We start from the raw sequence: 18,369 nt of genomic DNA, 5'->3' as shown, positions 1-18,369 counted from the left end.
TCCAGACACCCCCTGGCTCCGACAGGCTCTAGCCCAACTCCAGACACCCCCTGGCTCCGGCAGGCTCTAGCCCAGCTCCAGACACCCCCTGGTCCCTGCAGACTCTAGCCCAGATCCAGACACCCCCTGGCCTCCATCAGGCTCTAGCCCAGCTCCAGACACTTCAGGCTCCCCTGGCCCCTGCAGGCTCTAGCCCAGCTCCAGACACCCCCTGGCTCCTTCAGGCTCTAGCCCAACTCCAGACACCCCCTGGCTCCGACAGGCTCTAGCCCAGCTCCAGACACCCCCTGGCTCCGACAGGCTCTAGCCCAGCTCCAGACACCCCCTGGCTCCGACAGGCTCTAGCCCAGCTCCAGACACCCCCTGGCTCCCCTCTGGCTCCAGACACCCCCTGGCCCTCTCCAGCCCAGGCTCCAGACACCCCCCCTGGCCCAGGCTCTAGCCCAGCTCCAGACACCCCCTGGCCTCCATCAGGCTCTAGCCCAGCTCCAGACACCCCCTCCAGGCTCTAGCCCAGCTCCAGACACCCCCTGCAGGCTCTAGCCCAGCTCCAGACACCCCCCAGGCTCTCCAGCTCCAGACACCCCCTGGCCTCCAGGCTCTAGCCCAGCTCCAGACACCCCTGGCATCCCCCCTGGCCCTCCAGACACCCCCCAGGCTCTAGCCCAGCTCCAGACACCCCCCCTAGCCCAATTCCAGACACCCCTGGCATCCGTCAGGCTCTAGCCCAGCTCCAGACACCCCCTGGGCTCTAGCCCAGCTCCCACCCCCTGGCCTGCAGGCTCTATCCCAGCTCCAGACACCCCCTGCAGGCTCTAGCACAGCTCCAGACACCCCATGGCCTCCATCAGGCTCTAGCCCAGCTCCAGACACCCCCTGGCCTCCGTCAGGCTCTAGCCCAGCTCCAGACACCCCCTGGCTCTGACAGGCTCTAGCCCAGCTCCAGACACCCCTCCAGACACCCCCTGGCTCCTAGCCCAGCTCCAGACACAGGCTCTAGCCCAGCTCCAGCCCAGCAGGCCAGACACCCAGACACCCCCCCTGGCCTCTGTCAGGCTCTAGCCCAGCTCCAGACACCCCCTGGCCCCTGCAGGCTCTAGCCCAGCTCCTAACACCCCTGGCCCCTGCAGGCTCTAGCCCAGCTCCAGACACCCCCTGGCCCCTGCAGAATCTAGCCCAGCTCCAGACACCCCTGTCCTCCGACAGGCTCTAGCCCAGCTCCAGACACCCCCTGGCCCCTGCAGAATCTAGCCCAGCTCCAGACACCCCCTGGCCACTGACAGGCTCTAGCCCAGCTCCAGACACCCCCTGGCTCCTCCAGACAGGCTCTAGCCCAACTCCAGACACCCCCTGGCCCCAGGCTCCGCAGGCTCTAGCCCAGCTCCAGACACCCCCTGGTCCCTGCAGACTCTAGCCCAGCTCCAGACACCCCCCACCTGGCCTCCAGCTCCAGGCTCTAGCCCAGCTCCAGACACCCCCTGGCCCCTGCAGGCTCTAGCCCAGCTCCAGACAGGCTCTAGCCCAACTCCCCTGGCTCCTTCAGGCTCTAGCCCAACTCCAGACACCACCCCCTGGCCCAGCTCCAGACACCCCTCCGACAGGCTCTAGCCCAGCTCCAGACACCCCCTGGCTCTGACAGGCTCTAGCCCAGCTCCAGACACCCCCTGGCTCCGACAGGCTCTAGCCCAGCTCCAGACACCCCCTGGCTCCGACAGGCTCTAGCCCAGCTCCAGACTGGCTCCCCCTGGCCTCCGTCAGGCTCTAGCCCAGCTCCAGACACCCCTGGCCTCCATCAGGCTCTAGCCCAGCTCCAGACACCCCCCTGCCCAGCTCCAGGCTCTAGCCCAGCTCCAGACACCCCCTGCAGGCTCTAGCCCAATTCCAGACACCCCCTGGCCTCCGTCAGGCTCTAGCCCAGCTCCAGACACCCCCTGGCCTCCGTCAGGCTCTAGCCCAGCTCCAGACACCCCCTGGCCACTGCAGGCTCTATCCCAGCTCCAGACACCCCCTGCAGGCTCTAGCACAGCTCCAGACACCCCATGGCCTCCATCAGGCTCTAGCCCAGCTCCAGACACCCCCTGGCCTCCGTCAGGCTCTAGCCCAGCTCCAGACACCCCCTGGCTCTGACAGGCTCTAGCCCAGCTCCAGACACCCCCCCTGGCCAGCTCCAGACACCCCCCTGGGCAGGCTCTCCAGCCCAGCTCTAGCCCTCCAGACACCCGCCTGGCCTCCGCTCCAGACAGGCTCTAGCCCAGCTCCAGACACCCCCCCTGCAGGCTCTAGCCCAGCCCAGCTCCTAGCCCACACCCCCTGGCCCCTGCAGGCTCTAGCCCAGCTCCAGACACCCCTGGCCCCTGCAGAATCTAGCCCAGCTCCAGACACCCCTTGTCCTCCGACAGGCTCTAGCACAGCTCCAGACACCCCCCCTGGCCCCTGCAGACACCCCCCCCCAGGGCTCCAGACACCCCTGGCTCTCCATCTAGCCCAGCTCCAGACACCCCCCCTGGTCCCTGCAGACTCTAGCCCAGATCCAGACACCCCCTGGCCTCCATCAGGCTCTAGCCCAGCTCCAGACACCCCCCCCTGGCCTAGCCCCCCTGGCTCCGACAGGCTCTAGCCCAGCTCCAGACACCCCCTGGCCCCTCTAGCCCAGCTCCAGACACCCCCCCTGGCTCTGTCCAGCTCTGGCCCAACTCCAGACACCCCTGGCTCCGACAGGCTCTAGCCCAGCTCCAGACACCCCCTGGCTCCGACAGGCTCTAGCCCAGCTCCAGACATCCCCTGGCTCCGACAGGCTCTAGCCCAGCTCCAGACACCCCCTGACACCCCCTGGCTCCGACAGGCTCTAGCCCAGCTCAAGACACCCCCTGGCTCCGATAGGCTCTAGCCCAGCTCCAGACACCCCCTGGCTCCGACAGGCTCTAGCCCAGCTCCAGACACCCCCTGGCTCTGACAGGCTCTAGCCCAGCTCCAGACACCCCCTGGCCACTGCCGGGTCAGAGCAGCTCCATTCCTCCACAGCACACAGACACGTCACTACAGAGAGAGAACAAACACCATTGTAAATACAACCCATATTCATGCTTATTTATTTTCCTTGACATTGTTTTTTATTTTTTATTTTATTTCACCTTTATTTAACCAGGTAGGCTAGTTGAGAACAAGTTCTCATTTGCAACTGCGACCTGGCCAAGATAAAGCATAGCAGTGTGAACAGACAACACAGAGTTACACATGGAATAAACAATTAACAAGTCAATAACACAGTAGAAAAAAATGGGCAGTCTATATACAATGTGTGCAAAAGGCATGAGGAGGTAGGGGAATAATACAGTTTTGCAGATTAACACTGGAGTGATAAATGATCAGATGGTCATGTACAGGTAGAGATATTGGTGTGCAAAAGAGCAGAAAAATAAATAAATAAAAACAGTATAAAAAACAGTATGGGAATGAGGTAGGTGAAAATGGGTGGGCTATTTTCCTATAGACTATGTACAGCTGCAGCGATCGGTTAGCTGCTCAGATAGCTGATGTTTGAAGTTGGTGAGGGAGATAAAAGTCTCCAACTTCAGCGATTTTTGCAATTCGTTCCAGTCACAGGCAGCAGAGTACTGGAACGAAAGGCGGCCAAATGATGTGTTGGCTTTAGGGATGATCAGTGAGATACACCTGCTGGAGCGCGTGCTACGGATGGGTGTTGCCATCGTGACCAGTGAACTGAGATAAGGAGCTTTATATATATATATATATATATATATATAAATATGACATTTGTAATGTCTGTATTGTTTTGAAACTTCTGTATGTGGAATGTTTACTGTTAATTTTGATTGTTTATTTCACTTTTGTATATGATCTACCTCACTTGCTTTGGCAATGTTAACAGATGTTTCCTATGCCAATAAAGCTCCTTGAATTGAATTGAATTGAGAGAGAGGAGAGAAGGGAGCTCCCATCAGGAGCAACATGGTTGTTCATTTATTTATAGCATTACAATGATGAGGAATCGTTTTTAAATCTCACCATAAAGAGCTACTTTGACCAGAGATGTCAGTGATATCAGGATGTTATATGTGGAAGGAGCCAGGGAGTATTCAGCCAGGGCTGTGGTTATATCTGTCTGCATCTCTTATCTGGCGGAGGACACAGGGGAGGGAGGCTGCCATTATGATGGAATACTGATGGAGGAGACAGGGGAGGGAGGGTGTCATTGGATGGAATACTGATGGAGGATACCATTGTGATGGAATACTGATGGAGGATACAGGGGAGGGAGGGTGTCATTGTGATGGAATACTGATGGAGGATACAGGGGAGGGAGGGTGTCATTGTGATGGAATACTGATGGATGGATACTGATGGGGAGGGAGGGTGTCATTGTGATGGAATACTGATGGAGGATACAGGGGAGGGGGTGGGATGGAATACTGGATGTCATTGTGATGGAATACTGATGGAAGATACAGGGGAGGGAGGGTGTCATTGTGATGGAATACTGATGGAAGATACAGGGGAGGGAGGGTGTCATTGTGATGGAATACAGGGGAGGGAGGGTGTCATTGTGATGATGGAGGATACAGGGGAGGGAGGGGGTGTCATTGTGATGGAATACTGATGGAGGATACAGGGGAGGGAGGGTGTCATTGTGATGGAATACTGATGGAGGATACAGGGGAGGGAGGGTGTCATTGTGATGGAATACTGATGGAGGATACAGGGGAGGGAGGGTGCTGCAATACTCAGTCCTCAGCAGGACAAACTGATCCTGCAGATGGCGTCAGAGAACACATTCTCAGATCAGTCTGATTAGCTTGATGAGATATTTCTCACAAACGCATGACTGAATTCACAACTCTATATGGACATCACAAGTAGTAAACTTTAAGCAGACGTTAGCTTGTGAGAGCTGTGTGTGGTATATCTAGAAGTCATAGGCTACCCCGAGGACGAAGTAGAGGACATTAGTTTTAGACACATACATTATAAACAGACACTGTCAGTGCTTTCATCACTCTAACAGTCTTGGATGGTCTGGAAAACATCAACAGGTGAAGGCTGTTTCTTCATGTGTTGCAGCCCAACTTTATGGATGGAGGAAACGCCTGCCAGTGTTGTCAGACATGTTTCCTAGAAAGCTCATGCATACCGGTATTATGATACAATAACAGCAACCACATTGGGCTATTTATGCCTAAATACGCACGCTCGTGTTTGTTTACATGTAGCTCTACCGCGTCTAGTACTTTCTGGACCAATCACATGAAGCGTTAATTTCGGTCAACAGCCCAGAGAGTTGCTTCACACAGGAAAACGTTTCATCTGGCAACGTTTTGCAATAGAACCCGTTTACCGTTTACTCTAGGAACCAAACGGAAGCAAATGCACAGAGCAAACGGAACGAACGGGGAGGGATTTACCTGAATGTGTCCAATAGAAACTCTCGTTTTCTTTGAAACTGTTTCCTTTACAAAACGTTTCGCAACGGAATTCGACTAATGAATACACCAGTGATAAGGGACCAGATTTGATATTCATGGTGCAAACCCGTGTCGGCCACACAGCTGGCCAAGTTCAGTCACATGCTTGTTGTTATTGTTCTGGTAGTCTAGTGCTTTCCTGAATGGTCTGCACTCGATCTGAACCTTTCTCCCAATTCAGAGGCATCAGAATAATATTGTCTACATTCGGATTTGTAATTACAGGATTCTTCCAAATATTTAGGACGTTTGACTCGGAACGATCGCGACGCAAAGGGGGAGTCAATCAAATACGCATCTCGTCCCTTGTTTACCAACATGACGGAAGACAAACAAAGGGTCATCGAGGAACAGTTGCAGGGTAAGTTAAATGCTGTCTCGTAGTCTATAATGGCCTGGCATGTTGCATAATGGGAAAACAACGGACCGTATGATCGCAGTATATTCAGGATGCCATGCTGTCTTCCTGAGACATGTAGCCTACGTCATTGTACATCATATTATTATGGTGAAACAGTGTTGCGCCGAGGAGACACAGATATGAGTTTTTTTTGCTACATTGTATCACAACAATGTTTCTTCAGCGGAGGTAGTAATTCCGCGGCCATGTAAACATTCCTCGTGTTGCCTGGCTGTCCTTACATTAGACAGATCAGACAGTAGGATAGGTAACGTTGGGCTATAGGGCAGGACTATAATAACATTGTCAGCTAGCTGATGTAAAGTCGATATTGACCTTAGCGCAGTGTTCTGAATGACGTTTTCTCAATGCTGTAATGATGCTATGTTTGGCATTGTTCAATGCAGCGACGATAAGAAACACAACAAACCAGATGATTCTGCCCATCCACCTGTTGTGTGCTTTCCCGTTATGTAAAAGGGGAGGGGCTGAACACGTCGCTTTCCTATTGGATAGCCAGCCTATACAGTGGAAGGGGGAGGCTGAACACTTCGCTTTCCTATTGGATACACACAGGAAGGAAAATGTGGGCAGAGGACAGGGACCATTGAGCAATAAGGGGGGCAGTACTGTCATGGGCACTGAGCAGGTGCTATTTGAAGAACAAAACATTTAGCATGGCTGACTGTGCCACGCTATCTAGGCTAAACACACCTCCTCAACCACAGCACACGCAGGCTGTTAATCCCTGCTTTATGACTGGCCTATTATCAACTATGTCTCAATGTTCTGCACCATTTTATCATGTTTATGTTTTCTTCTTTAAGGTTCCTGGGTGGAGCTGCACTTTAACAATGGCAACAGTGGTGGCTCCCCAGCACATGGAGGAAGGGGCTGCTGGTGTGGAGGCTCTGCCACTGAGCTACCAGGCTCTGCCACCGAGCTACCAGGCTCTGCCACTGCTACCAGGCTCTGCCACTGAGCTACCAGGCTCTGCCACTGAGCTACCAGGCTCTGCCACTGAGCTACCAGGCTCTGGGTTAGGTGCCTCTGCCTCAGTCCATGGTGGAGACCTGATGGCTGGGTCTACCTCTGCGTCGGTCCTGCCTGGGTCTCTCTCTGCCTCTACCCAGGGAGGTGACCTGATTCCTGGGTCAGGGTCTGCGTCTGGCTCAGTCCAGGGAGGGGTGGACTTGGAGAAGATGTTGTTAGACGCTCAGCACGAGTCAGGAAGAAGCAGCTCCAGGGGCAGTGTGCCCTGTGACAGGTGTCTCTCCACTCACCAATCACATGCCATGTAGACCATCACATGACCGATCAGGACAAAATCATTTTGGATTAGTTTTATACTGATTAGCTACCTGAACACAAAGGACTAAGAGATAAGAGACGCTGTCATTCAGTAGTTATAGCACAGTAGGTACTATAGTGACCTCTGACCTCCTATCAGCCATCTGCATGAGTGCCTCTGTACATTCTAGATCAGATTTAATAGATGAAGCTTATCATGATGGAAACACAAGAGATTTGTCAAGAGGGCTCTTCCCCAATACTTATGTAGTCTCTCTCTTCCGCTGTGTCCCCCCCCCCCCCCACTCAGTCCTCCGAGACCCCAGACTCCTTTGCTCCGCCGTGGCTCAGAAGTGCACAGCTCAGGAGAGAAGAACAGCTCACAGGTTTGGAGCCCTTATCCAGGGACACCATAGAGATGAAATATAATATCATTCTATTAAACTCTGTGTGGGGCACTAATCTCTATGTAGTTGGTGAGGCACAGCAGGGTGGTTTCAAGGGTTAGAAAACAAAAAAAGTTATAACCTAATATTTAAAATTCTGCAATATATAGTTTTTCCCACTCAGAGGTTGAGAGCAGAGCAGAAGAGCAGTTTTTCCACTCAGAGGTTGAGAGAAGAGCAGTTTTTCCCCATTGTAACAAATTAACAAATAAAGTTTTTTTTTTTTAAATGTTCTGTTCCAGTCTGAAGAAGACTACCTAGAACGGAGACGTGAAGTGGAGAACCTGATGAAGAAGAACGCAGACTGGATCTGGGACTGGTCCAGTAGACCTGAGAACATTCAACGCAAGTTAGTAACCCCCCCCCCCCAATATATTCCCCTCAGTATCCCAGACAGACGGGTCAAATCTATTATATGAGTTTTCAATTCACTTCTGCTCAGCCCAGTTTGTAATAGAAAACAATAGAATATCATTGAATTGAATACAATTCATATATAATTATATTATTCTATTCTATTATAGAATGATATAGAACAGAACTTGATATTCCTTTCTACCCAAACCACTTCCAGGGACATTGTAATGTGCTCTGTCTTTTTGGTGCAGGGAGTTTGTTCTGAAGCATCCTAAACCACTTCCAGGGACATTGTAATGTGCTCTCTTGTCTTTTGGTGCAGGGAGTTTGTTCTGAAGCATCCTAAACCACTTCCAGGGACATGTGCTCTCTTGTCTTTTTGTAGGGATGCATCCTAAACCACTTCCAGGGACATTGTAATGTCTCTTGTCTTTTTGGTGCAGGGAGTTTGTTCTGAAGCATCCTAAACCACTTCCAGGGACATTGTAATGTGCTCTCTTGTCTTTTGGTGCAGGGAGTTTGTTCTGAAGCATCCTAAACCACTTCCAGGGACATTGTAATGTGCTCTCTTGTCTTTTTGGTGCAGGGAGTTTGTTCTGAAGCATCCTAAACCACTTCCAGGGACATTGTAATGTGCTCTCTTGTCATTGTAATGTTTTGGTGCAGGGAGTTTGTTCTGAAGCATCCTAAACCACTTCCAGGGACATGTGCTCTCTTGTCTTTTGTGCAGGGAGTTTGTGAAGCATCCTAAACCACTTCCAGGGACATTGTAATGTGCTCTCTTGTCTTTTTGGTGCAGGGAGTTTGTTCTGAAGCATCCTAAACCACTTCCAGGGACATTGTAATGTGCTCTCTTGTCTTTTTGGTGCAGGGAGTTTGTTCTGAAGCATCCTAAACCACTTCCAGGGACATTGCATCCTAAATGTGCTCTCTTGTCTTTTGGGTGCAGGGAGTTTGTTCTGAAGCATCCTAAACCACTTCCAGGGACATTGTAATGTGCTCTCTTGTCTTTTTGGTGCAGGGAGTTTGTTCTGAAGCATCCTAAACCACTTCCAGGGACATTGTAATGTGCTCTCTTGTCTTTTGGTGCAGGGAGTTTGTTCTGAAGCATCCTAAACCACTTCCAGGGACATTGTAATGTGCTCTCTTGTCTTTTTGGTGCAGGGGTTTGGAAGTTTGTTCTTGGTGCAGGAGTTTGTTCTGAAGCATCCTAAACCACTTCCAGGGACATTGTAATGTGCTCTCTTGTCTTTTGGGTGCAGGGAGTTTGTTCTGAAGCATCCTAAACCACTTCCAGGGACATTGTAATGTGCTCTCTTGTCTTTTTGGTGCAGGGAGTTTGTTCTGAAGCATCCTAAACCAGTCCCAGGGACATTGTAATGTGCTCTCTTGTCTTTTGGGTGCAGGGAGTTTGTTCTGAAGCATCCCAAACGTATCAACCCTCTCAGCATCAGAAACACCGGCGTCATGAAGAACGGAGGGATCTTCTCTGCAGAGTTCCTCAAACTTTTCCTTCCTTCTCTGCTCATATCCCACGTACTGGCCATCGGTCTGGGGTGAGTTATGATCTTAAAAAACATTTACAAAATAAAAGCTAATTATGAAGAATGTATTATTTGTAAAGGGTAAGAGAGCAGCACGTGAAATAGGTATCTTGTGTGTTTGTATGCGATATAATCTGCACTCTGTAGAGAGATTATAGTAACACAAATATAGTTTAGTGATCAGTATACTATTTTGTCTCATCGCCACCATAGATACCAGGGGCGGCAGGTAGCCTAGTGGTTAGAGGCGAGCCAGCAATCCCGAATCCCGGGTCTGATGGGAAGAATCTGTTGGGAAGTGAGCTGGCAACCGGTGGGGCGGGTGTTGGTATCAGGTCCTAGATGCCATTGCGCCCTTGACCAATAATGTGATCTTAATCTAAGTAGAATTAGAAGGCTATACTACAGTATTTTTAATCATCAACTATATCTACGTGCTGGAGAGCACACACACACACACACACACACACAGAGAGTTGACTAGAGCTGCATTCTAGCAGATGTGTGTTTTAGCTGTGCTGCTAAGGCCCCAGATCAGATGCCTTACGTTTTCTGGTCCCAGCTCACTGTGGGAAGAATGGAATAGTTGATCCACTTCAGTCACCAGAGTTTGAGCTTTGAGCCTGTAAGGCATTGTGTATACGGAGGGAGAATGTCCATCTCTCCTGGCTCAAAGTTGAGTTTGACTGCATCACTATTGGTCTTCGTGCGAGGTGTTGAAGGTACAGAACTGTCTGTTTAAGCAGTTGGCACATAGTTCAGACACTCATCGGTACAACAAGACATGCAACCAGAGATCTCTTCACAGTTCAGACACTCATCGGTGTCTGGATACTCAGGTACTAGGATTACATGTCAGGAATTGAGAAAAGCGGAGTTTAAATGTATTTGGCTAAGGTGTATGTAAACTTCCGACTTCAACTGTATGTGGTTGGGATATGACTGTGATACAACTGTGATGCCTGGTTGTGTCACCTTGCTATCTTGAGATGAATGCTCTAGCTGTGGGTCTCTCTGGATGTCTGGACTACTGTAATGTTAATGTAGTGCTGTGGGTCTCTCTGGATGGGAACGTCTGCTAAATGACTACACTGTAATGTAGTGCTGTGGGTCTCTCTTAGTGCTGTACACTGGTCTGTGGGTCTCTGGATGGGAACGTCTGCTAAATGACTACACTGTACTGTAGTGCTGTGGGTCTCTGACGTCTGCTAAATGACTACACTGTAACGTAGTGCTGTGGTCTCTCTGGATGGGAACGTCTGCTAAATGACTACACTGTACTGTAGTGCTGGCTGTACTGTAGTGCTGTCTCTGGATGGGAACGTCTGCTAAATGACTACACTGTAATGTTAATGTAGTGCTGTGGGTCTCTCTGGATGGGAACGTCTGCTAAATGACTACACTGTAATGTAGCGCTGTGGGTCTCTCTGGATGGGAACGTCTGCTAAATGACTACACTGTAATGTAGCGCTGTGGGTCTCTCTGGATGGGAACGTCTGCTAAATGACTACACTGTAATGTAGTGCTGTGGGCTGTGGGTCTCTACACTGGCTGTGGGTCTCTCTGGATGGGAACGTCTGCTAAATGACTACACTGTAATGTAGCGCTGTGGGTCTCTCTGGATGGGAACGTCTGCTAAATGACTACACTGTAATGTAGGGCTGTGGGTCTCTCTGGATGGGAACGTCTGCTAAATGACTACACTGTAACGTAGTGCTGTGGGTCTCTCTGGATGTCTGCTAAATGACTACACTGTAATGTCTCTCTGGATGGGAACGGCTGCTAAATGACTACACTGTAATGTAGTGCTGTGTGTTTTATGTGTTGTTTCCTGTTTGGACCCCAGGAAGAGCAGACCCTGCCTTAGCAGCAGCCCATTGGGTGATCCTAGTAAATAATAAAATACACTGGGGACTGTAGAGCGAAACATCTGAAGAATGCCTTGCTGATTTTCTAGAAACTCTAACCAACAAAAATAAGTGAAAAAAAAACTTAGCATGTTTACCAAGTTGCACAAAATAAAACTGACATTTTATTTTTATTTTACTTTTATTTAACCAGGCAAGTCAGTTAAGAACATATTCTTATTTTCAATGACAGCCTGGGAACAGTGGGTTAACTGCCTGTTCAGGGGCAGAACGACAGATTTGTACCTTGTCAGCTCTGGGGTTTGAACTCGCAACCTTCCGGTTACTAGTCCAACGCTCTAACCACTAGGCTACGCTGTATAGAACTATACTAGTATGTTGATGTTCTTTCCCCTTTGTCCTCAGGGTGTACATTGGGAGACGCCTAACTACCTCAGTGACCAGTACCTTCTGAAGGGACACTCCGCTGGACTGGAACAGCATGTTTTTTTTGGCACCAACACCGTTACCTTCCACTGCTGCTGGCTTTGAAGTGGCGCTTATTAGATACAGATAGGCAACATGTGTCCCCCAACTCCACTCAATACATGGCTCAAAATGGCACTCTATTCCCTACATAGTGCACTACTTTTGACCAGTTCCCATAGGACTCTGGTCAAAAGTAGTGCACTATATAGGGTTCCATTTAGATACAGATAGGCAACATGTGTCCCCCAACTCCACTGAATACATGGCTCAAAATGGCACCCTATTCCCTACATAGTGCACTACTTTTGACCAGTTCCCATAGGACTCTGGTCAAAAGTAGTGCACTATATAGGGTTCCATTTAGATACAGATAGGCAACATCTGTCCCCCAACTCCACTCAATACATGGCTCAAAATGGCACCCTATTCCCTACATAGTGCACTACTTTTGACCAGTTCCCATAGGACTCTGATCAAAAGTAGTGCACTATATAGGGTTCCATTTGGGACACACTTCCTTTTTGTTTTCCCCTGGCGGTGAGCAGTCCACCCTGCCTGTATCTGTATTGTACCCTTGTGAATACTGTTGGCTTTTCCCTTAGTTCCCAGAGCTGCTTTTAAATAACCCTGCTCCACTGGAAAGTAGAACCCGGTGTTCCTCCTCCATCTCACTGGAAGATCTCTGGGTAGGGGGGCCATCTTATAATCAACCTTTTAAGAGCCATCGTTGTCAACGACTAGCTAGCTAGCCGTTCACTGTCAGTCATTTTCAAGACATTTTATCTGGCTCCGAGTTGAGACATTTTTTTGTAGTAGAAGACTTTTGAGGTAATGATATTACAGTAAGAAGGTGATGATACAGTAAGAAGGTGATGATACAGTAAGAAGGTGATGATACAGTAACTGTGAATTTCTCAGCGTTGAGATATGTACCGGGATGAAAAGGGAGTGGGTCAATTTGTAAGTCGCTCTGGATAAGAGTGTCTGCTAAATGACTTAAATGTAATGTAAATGGGTCAGACAAGGAAGCTGGACGTTGTATTTTAGGGAGCTGTTGCTTGTTTTATCAGAATGTCCTTGGTTGGGGGAAAAAGGGATCAAGACATTCAACCGAAATGTTATTTCTGACCCGGATTCTCCTCATGGATCATAAAGAGCTTTAATAATAAAACAAGGTTTCAGGAGAAATTAAAAAAGGTTTGAAATAGATTAAACCTTGAAAGCGTTTGAGGAAGTAATGGAGCATCTTCTATTAGATCCCAGATTAGGTGGAACAGGAGAGTCAGGGTTTTGGTTCACCTTTCAGTTTATTGGTGTTATTCTTCACTCAGGGTTGTTTTCTGTGACAACTAGGTGTCCCAGTCACTGATTATGCATGTGGAACACATGTGTGGGTAGGATTGTACGTTGTGTACATTAGATGTGGCACTGATTATGCATGTGGAACACATGTGTATGGGTAGGATTGTACGTTGTGTACGTTAGATGTGGCACTGATTATGCATGTGGAACACATGTGTGTGGGTAGGATTGTACGTTGTGTACGTTAGATGTGGCACTGATTATGCATGTGGAACACATGTGTGTGGGTAGGATTGTACGTTGTGTACATTAGATGTGGCACTATGTAAACCGAACGTGTTTTATGGTCTGTGGCATGTTATCGGTCTACGTGACCATTTGAAGTACACAAAAAACAGCTTTTCTACCCCTACTGCATAAGACCACACATCTCCATATCAAATATTTTAGGGGAAAATATAAAGACATTCACACTTGTAATTATGAGGGAATTTAGAAAATCTTTTATTTTTACCTTACTTATTACTTCACTCCTAATTAAATACGAAATCTCAGTATCCAGAATGCTTCAGTATTTTTTGTTCTAAGAACGAAGAGAGCAACAGAGGCTTTCTGAGTTATGCCTTGAAAAGGCATTTCCAATCTGTTTCTGCATGTCTTGTAGAGCTGGTCAACATGTCAAGTGTATATGTGAAGTTGAAAAACTGTTTTGTAAAGAACAGTTGGAATTGTATCTGAAAAATAAAATGGTTGCATCATAAAAATATCCACCTCTGTGCTCGTTTCTGGAAAACCATACAAGGAAAACGTAATTATCCAGAATGTCAGTCAATACATTTTCCTAAAATTGCCTTTTTCCCCAACAGTGTATTCTCACTAATGATTTGTACAACAATGGGTCATTCATACCAAATATATTTTCAAACGTGTCCTCTTACCATGCCAACAAGTAAACTCTAACTTCCCATCACAAACAACCAAACAGATGAACACATTTCCACAATGTTAGCATTATAACACAAGGAACATAGCCTGGTTCCTCTCTAGGTTTCTTCCTAGGTTCTGGCCTTTCTAGGGAGTTTTTCCTAGGCACCGTGCTTCTACACCTGCATTGCTTGCTGTTTGGGGTTTTAGGCTGGGTTTCTGTACAGCACTTTGAGATATCAGCTGATGTACGAAGGGCTATATAAATACATTTGATTTGATAGTCCTTTAACAGAAGAGTGTAATTCACCCCGACTAGATCCTGATTTAAAGAGCATCGCACCGATACCACATTGTACTTGTAAGAATGTGATTTCAGACCATTGTATATTGCTGGGGGATATTGTATACTGGGTGTACAATAACAAGTACCCTGGTTTCTTCATGGAGGTCCCGGTTCCTCCGGAGCTGACTGAACGACTGCTGGCCAGCTTAGTCTGGAGGAAGGCAGGGCACTCAGCAGTTGTTGGGCCTCTCTGGTCGAGTTCCTGCCCGACAACATTGCAGACACACGGCAGATTATTACAACGCCTGGATAGGTATTTAACATATCGGCTAACCACATCATATATAGCAATTTGTTGCCCTACTGCACAGTCGATGACGAGGCAAGCAACCATTGGTTGATGAAACAACGCCTGTACATCCAGTTGGAGAGGAACGATCTATGGCTCTCCCAATCGTCTTAAAAATCGGTCCTCTCCTGGTCTCCTATCATCTACACTGATTGGAGAAGACGAGACAGCTCTCACCACGATGCTGGCTTTCATCTGGTCAGTTGTTACAGATCAGTACAGCTGAAGGAGAGGATGATGTCTGGATAGTAGAGACACAACAGTAAAACATCTCTCCTCCACCGCAGACCGACCGCAGGATCCTGACTGTACCAGAGTTCAGACAGGACAACAAACCCATTCAAGCAAAAACTTTTTTTAAAAGGACAGTAGTCTTCTATAGAACATATAGGATGCTATTACACAACTTAAAACCTGGTTGGTACAGTTGAAACGTGCGGACATCACCGGGGGCATCACCAGGGGCATCACCGGGGGCATCACCGGGGGCATCACCGGGGGCATCACCGGGGGCATCACCGGGGGCATCACCGGGGGCATCACCGGGGGCATCACCGGGGGCATCACCGGGGGCATCACCGGGGGTTTCACCGGGGGCATCACCTGGGGCAACACCGGGGTTTCCTCCTCCAGAGATTAAGGATGTAGAAACCTTCTTAAAGCCATCCTGTTTTACTGGACTATAATGTAGAGGATCAGGATCTAAGACGGCAATACGGCGTTGGGCCAGTAACCGAAAGGTACAAATCTGTTGTTCTGCCCCTGAACAAGGCAGTTTAACCCACTGTTCCTAGGACGTCATTGTTAATAAGATAGCCTAGTGGTTAGAACCAGGTAGCCTAGTGGTTAGAGCCAGGTAGCCTAGTGGTTAGAGGAGGCAGGTAGCCTAGTGGTTAGAGGAGGCAGGTAGCCTAGTGGTTAGAGGAGGCAGGTAGCCTAGTGGTTAGAGGAGGCAGGTAGCCTAGTGGTTAGAGGAGGCAGGTAGCCTAGTGGTTAGAGGACCAGGTAGCCTAGTGGTTAGAACCAGGTAGCCTAGTGGTTAGAACCAGGTAGCCTAGTGGTTAGAGGAGGCAGGTAGCCTAGTGGTTAGAGGAGGCAGGTAGCCTAGTGGTTAGAGGAGGCAGGTAGCCTAGTGGTTAGAGGAGGCAGGTAGCCTAGTGGTTAGAGGAGGCAGGTAGCCTAGTGGTTAGAGGAGGCAGGTAGCCTAGTGGTTAGAGGAGGCAGGTAGCCTAGTGGTTAGAGGAGGCAGGTAGCCTAGTGGTTAGAGGAGGCAGGTAGCCTAGTGGTTAGAGGAGGCAGGTAGCCTAGTGGTTAGAGGCCAGGTAGCCTAGTGGTTAGAGGAGGCAGGTAGCCTAGTGGTTAGAGGAGGCAGGTAGCCTAGTGGTTAGAGCCAGGTAGCCTAGTGGTTAGAGGAGGCAGGTAACCAAGTGGTTAGTTCCAGGTAGCCTAGTGGTTAGAGGAGGCAGGTAACCAAGTGGTTAGTTCCAGGTAGCCTAGTGGTTAGAGGAGGCAGGTAGCCTAGTGGTTAGAGGAGGCAGGTAGCCTAGTGGTTAGAGCCAGGTAGCCTAGTGGTTAGATCCAGGTAGCCTAGTGGTTAGAGCCAGGTAGCCTAGTGGTTAGAACCAGGTAGCCTAGTGGTTAGATCCAGGTAGCCTAGTGGTTAGAGCCAGGTAGCCTAGTGATTAGAACCAGGTAGCCTAGTGATTAGAACCAGGTAACCTAGTGGTTAGAGCCAGGTAACCTAGTGGTTAGAGCCAGGTAGCCTAGTGGTTAGAACCAGGTAGCCTAGTGGTTAGAACCAGGTAGCCTAGTGGTTAGAACCAGGTAGCCTAGTGGTTAGAACCAGGTAGCCTAGTGGTTAGAACCAGGTAGCCTAGTGGTTAGAACCAGGTAGCCTAGTGGTTAGAGCCAGGTAGCCTAGTGGTTAGAGCCAGGTAGCCTAGTGGTTAGAGCCAGGTAGCCTAGTGGTTAGAGCCAGGTAGCCTAGTGGTTAGAACCAGGTAGCCTAGTGGTTAGAGCCAGGTAGCCTAGTGGTTAGAGCCAGGTAGCCTAGTGGTTAGAGCCAGGTAGCCTAGTGGTTAGAATCAGGTAACCTAGTGGTTAGAGCGTTGGGCCTGTAACCGAAAGGTACAAATCTGTTGTTCTGCCCCTGAACAAGGCAGTTTAACCCACTGTTCCTAGGACGTCATTGTTAATAACATAGCCTAGTGGTTAGAACCAGGTAGCCTAGTGGTTAGAGGAGGCAGGTAACCAAGTGGTTAGTTCCAGGTAGCCTAGTGGTTAGAGGAGGCAGGTAGCCTAGTGGTTAGAGGAGGCAGGTAGCCTAGTGGTTAGAGCCAGGTAGCCTAGTGGTTAGATCCAGGTAGCCTAGTGGTTAGAGCCAGGTAGCCTAGTGGTTAGAACCAGGTAGCCTAGTGGTTAGATCCAGGTAGCCTAGTGGTTAGATCCAGGTAGCCTAGTGGTTAGATCCAGGTAGCCTAGTGGTTAGAGCCAGGTAGCCTAGTGATTAGAACCAGGTAGCCTTGTGGTTAGAGCCAGGTAGCCTAGTGGTTAGAGGAGGCAGGTAGCCTAGTGGTTAGAGGAGGCAGGTAGCCTAGTGGTTAGAGGAGGCAGGTAGCCTAGTGGTTAGAACCAGGTAGCCTAGTGATTAGAACCAGGTAACCTAGTGGTTAGAGCCAGGTAACCTAGTGGTTAGAGCCAGGTAGCCTAGTGGTTAGAACCAGGTAGCCTAGTGGTTAGAACCAGGTAGCCTAGTGGTTAGAACCAGGTAGCCTAGTGGTTAGAACCAGGTAGCCTAGTGGTTAGAACCAGGTAGCCTAGTGGTTAGAGCCAGGTAGCCTAGTGGTTAGAGCAGGTAGCCTAGTGGTTAGAGCCAGGTAGCCTAGTGGTTAGAGCCAGGTAGCCTAGTGGTTAGAGCCAGGTAGCCTAGTGGTTAGAACCAAGTAGCCTAGTGGTTAGAGCCAGGTAGCCTAGTGGTTAGAGCCAGGTAGCCTAGTGGTTAGAGCCAGGTAGCCTAGTGGTTAAAATCAGGTAACCTAGTGGTTAGAGCGTTGGGCCTGTAACCGAAAGGTACAAATCTGTTGTTCTGCCCCTGAACAAGGCAGTTTAACCCACTGTTCCTAGGACGTCATTGTTAATAACATAGCCTAGTGGTTAGAACCAGGTAGCCTAGTGGTTAGAGGAGGCAGGTAGCCTAGTGGTTAGAGCCAGGTAGCCTAGTGGTTAGAGGAGGCAGGTAGCCTAGTGGTTAGAGCCAGGTAGCCTACTGGTTAGAGCAGGTAGCCTAGTGGTTAGAGCCAGGTAGCCTAGTGGTTAGAGCCAGGTAGCCTAGTGGTTAGAGCAGGTAGCCTAATGGTTAGAGCCAGGTAGCCTAGTGGTTAGAGTGTTGGGCCAGTAACCGAAAGGTACAAATCTGTTGTTCTGCCCCTGAACAAGGCAGTTTAACCCACTGTTCCTAGGACGTCATTGTTAATAAGATAGCCTAGTGGTTAGAACCAGGTAGCCTAGTGGTTAGAACCAGGTAGCCTAGTGGTTAGAACCAGGTAGCCTAGTGGTTAGAGCCAGGTAGCCTAGTGGTTAGAGCCAGGTAGCCTAGTGGTTAGAGGCAGGTATCCTAGTGGTTAGAGCAGGTAGCCTAGTGGTTAGAGCAGGTAGC

The 18,369-nt window shown here is 49.3% G+C and overlaps 1 long non-coding RNA gene and 1 pseudogene across 1 annotated transcript; one reads left to right on the top strand and one right to left on the bottom strand.

Annotated features, from left to right (window-relative positions):
• Nucleotides 1-2,925: 2,925 nt before the first annotated feature.
• Nucleotides 2,926-6,281, bottom strand: LOC124041073. Its single transcript, XR_006839848.1, has 3 exons — nucleotides 6,217-6,281; nucleotides 3,132-3,185; nucleotides 2,926-3,036 (listed from the first exon to the last, which is right to left on the bottom strand). It is a non-coding gene; the product is annotated as an uncharacterized LOC124041073 (long non-coding RNA).
• Nucleotides 5,398-12,734, top strand: LOC124041072 (annotated as a pseudogene).
• Nucleotides 12,735-18,369: the final 5,635 nt, after the last annotated feature.

Source organism: Oncorhynchus gorbuscha, linkage group LG08 (assembly GCF_021184085.1).
Source record: "Oncorhynchus gorbuscha isolate QuinsamMale2020 ecotype Even-year linkage group LG08, OgorEven_v1.0, whole genome shotgun sequence".
Classification (NCBI taxonomy): Eukaryota; Metazoa; Chordata; class Actinopteri; order Salmoniformes; family Salmonidae; genus Oncorhynchus; species Oncorhynchus gorbuscha.
The sequence above is the reverse complement of the archived record's forward strand: the minus strand, read 5'-3'. Positions and strand labels throughout refer to the sequence as shown.